This window comes from Gigantopelta aegis, chromosome 6 (assembly GCF_016097555.1).
Source record: "Gigantopelta aegis isolate Gae_Host chromosome 6, Gae_host_genome, whole genome shotgun sequence".
Taxonomy (NCBI): Eukaryota; Metazoa; Mollusca; class Gastropoda; order Neomphalida; family Peltospiridae; genus Gigantopelta; species Gigantopelta aegis.
The window spans coordinates 54973033-54976901 of NC_054704.1; positions in this window are offsets into that span (position 1 = coordinate 54973033).

Here is a 3869-nt window from a genome sequence, read left to right on the forward strand (position 1 = left end):
TTTTAAACGCTCTTCTTTTGTGGGGGGGGGGGGAGGAGGGGGAGCAACCGCAACGCGATAGGTACATCTAATCAATCAGTCTTTATTTCTTTATAATTATTATATGAATAACACAAAGAATATGGCAGATTTTAAAACATAAGTAAGAATATTTAAATAAGAACATTTATACTGTCATGTATGAATTTTTAAATGAATAATGGTACGTTTTGTACCTAGATAAACATATTGTTATATATAATTTAGATGGTTTAATGATAATTAATAGAACTATGCCGCTTATACTGAGGTAGAGGATCTGGAAAGTTCTGCGTGTCTGTGTGAAAACATTTCGTAACATGCCTGCCCAAATATTGGTGATATGTGACATTGTGAGTTAGGTAGTCTAGAAAGAAAGAAAAATTTTCAAGTCAGTTAGGCCGGTAAAATCTGGGCAGTATATTTCTATGTTTTTGTGTATAATATATGAATTCCTAAGGGTTAAATTTGAGGGGCATTTTGTTAAGAAGTGTATTTGTTCCTCTACACACTGATTACACAGATGGCATAATCTATCTTTTCTCTCAACGTTCCTATATCGTCCCGTTTCTATTTCTAGTCTATGAGCACAAATCATATTGTAATTGCCTGTCTCAATATTAATGTGCGTTTTTAATAGTGCGTTTTAATAGTTAGATAATCCTCGATTACACACTTGTCCTTAATGTGTTTGTGTACCTGAAAGTTTTTCAGTTTGGTTGTTAGGTATTTGTTGTAATTATTGTTAATGGTTGTCTTTAAACTGTTAGCATTTGATTAGCTATATGTTTTTCAGTGGCGGATCCAGCGTGAAATCGAACAGGGGTTATAACTGGGCTGTGAAACTGGCGATGGAGAAGAGGGTAGTGGGGTTGTAATTTAAAATTAAAATAAAAATAATTGTGGGGGGGGGGGTTAACTGGCAGGGACGGTTGCAGGATTTTTCAAGGTAGTGTGTGCAACGCTTAAAAGGGTCATCTACAGTATTCAAAAGTAAAACAACATGTATTATCTGTATTTTCAAACACGCCCGTTGATGAGAACACCATGCGTTATTTTTGGTTACACATGTACGACGTTATCAATTTCAAGACATACGACTGGCTGCTCCTAGGTGATGACTAGGTCACCAATGCCATACCTCCAATGAAAAAATACACAATTAAAATCGATTACACTGTGATGTATAGTCAGTGGCGTAGCCAGGGGGGCTGGGGGGGGCCATGCCCCCTCCCCCAATCCCGGGAAATGTTTACCTTTTCGCTTATTAATATTAAAAAGATTCCTGTGTTATATTCCACTACACAGGTGCCCCCACCCCCACCCCAATACAAAATCTTGCCTACGCCACTGCGTATACTAGTAGTTAACCTGACATTCATGTGTTTGTGACGCGTAAGTTAGCTACAAGTGCAACGGTTGTAAATCACTTTTAGTCAAAAGATGTTAAAATTTGCTTAAAACCTGGTTTTTGAGGATATGTAAAAAATAGAATTATACATTCGTGTCCCTTAGATACCATTTATCTCACAACTCGTTGTTTAAAAACGTATCAAACTCGCTTTCGCTCGTTAGATACATTTTAAAACAAGTGGTTGTGAGATAAATGGTATCTAAAGGCCACTTATGTATTATTCTCTACGTAATCATCCACAGATATATTAACCTGAACATTGTAAACCTGTTCCTAGCTAAAAACCAATAAATGCATTATTTTTATCTGCTAAACACTGGATTTTTCGGGACATTTCGAAGTGGGGGGTGGGGTGGTACCCCTCCAACACTCTCCTCTTGGATCCACGCTAGCAGTTCTTCGGGGTCAGTTCTTGTGCTTAAATTTATGCAACAAGCCGAAGTGAACTGAACTGAATTAACATAGTGAAAAAAATGTGTATTATTTATCAATATGCATTGGCGTAGCCTGGGGGTGGGGGCAATGCCCGCCAATCACCCCCCCCCACCAACATATTTTATATGTACCTATCGCCTCAATGACAGGGTGGGTTCCTCCTCCCAATGTGGGTGTCCTTCCCTACAACATAAAATACTGATTATGTATCGGTCTTGATAAAGAAACCATTAAACAAACAATCACTTACCTACATTGATATATTCACTCATTCAAACTTTGCAGGACATATTGAAATATAACGGCACAGTAGTTAGATGTCACCATTAGGCAGTATTATATCCATGCAGGTATTTTATATTTATACACATTTAAAATAATATGATTATAAATGTCAAACAGTGATCTTTTTGCACATTTCTGAAGTAAAATTATATTCAGACGAATGTACGTAGTATCGCTTTGACATCAATAAGCATATTAAAACGTCAAAGCATTGTTGACGTCACGTCAAAGGTCAGGTCAGGTCAAAGGGTTTATAACGTGCACATTCAGAACTAGTGATGTTCCAATGATCGATTATAATCGAAAACTGATCGGTTTGGTTATACGATGTGATGATCGATTATAAAAATTTATAATCGATTGACTTGGCAAATGTTAACTGTAATTGATCCTCCAGTTTAAATCATGTAAATGTGTTGCGGTTGGTGTTTATTTACATGTGTAGGCCTACATAAAGAAAAGGGATATTAAATAGTTATTAAAGGTAAAATGAGTGATTTGTAGGGTGTATCTCGGTGAACACGACAATAACAAAATGTATCTATTTTAGGTGCATGGCACTTATTAAAATCCTTCTTTTCTTTATACAATTCTAATCGATTATGTAATCGAAAGTTGATTGGTTGATGCAAACCGATTATGACCGATGATCGATGATAAAATTCCAATCGATTCCGAACAATATTCAGAACAAACTGTTGTCGCGCGGGCGCGGGTGAAGGCTCTCGCCGGCTCCTCCGTCCAGGACAGGAAAGGGTTGGGGTAGGGTCGGAAGCGGGCGAGGGGTGGGACTAAAGGCAAATATAAACTGTTGCTTAATTTCTTGAAGGTAAATTGGACACATAATTTAGAACGGTTCACAGAAATTAAAAATAGAGATAGTTGTGGATGTTCTGGCTTAGTAAGCTCGTTGTAGATGTTTGACCGTTAGGGTACCGTATTTTTATGGCGTCCTGAGAAGAGCACAGCAGATTGGTGGCATCCTATTGGTGGCACCCTGTGGGAGTCTCCTTGAGAGTCCGTATAAGGACTGTTTCTAATGGCCCTTAGAAATTAATGAAAAATACTTAGGGGTCACAGCAAACGAGGGGTCACGAGACCCCTGTGTGCCCCCTGGATCCGCACCTGGTTTTTGTGTGTGTGTTTTTAAGTATAAGTGGATCAATTGTATTTTTATCAAATATGCAATGCGCATAGACATGCCACCCTATGTTGTGTTGCATGTGTAAAAGTTCGCTTTTGCATGCAGTATTGATACTGTTTTTCCTAACTTGAAGGTTTACTTTAGGCCTACAGAATTTTGTATGTAGTGTTTTTACTGGTTCTGATTCCAGTATATCAAAATATTTGTGTTTGTCATGTTGTTTTATTTTGTAGTGCAGTTCAGTACCCCAAACCTCAGAATTGTAAAGGATAATTGTTTAATGAGGGCACCCATGACATCTAATTATAAACTACGTGTACATGTGTAGGCCTATGTGCCAAAGCGTCATTAAACAAACATGGGTTTTTTCTTGGTTTTTAGCTGTGGAATTCAACTTGAAATTGGCAGCCATACACGACAAATATTGTCAGTTACATACTTTCATTCCTTCTTTCTAGTTTTTTTTTGTTTGTTTGGTTTTTTTAAATTAATTTTCTTCTTATTAAATTAGCATTGAGATAATTATTTTTGAGGACGATGACGTCATCTTGACCCACAGTTTGATAGTCTTAC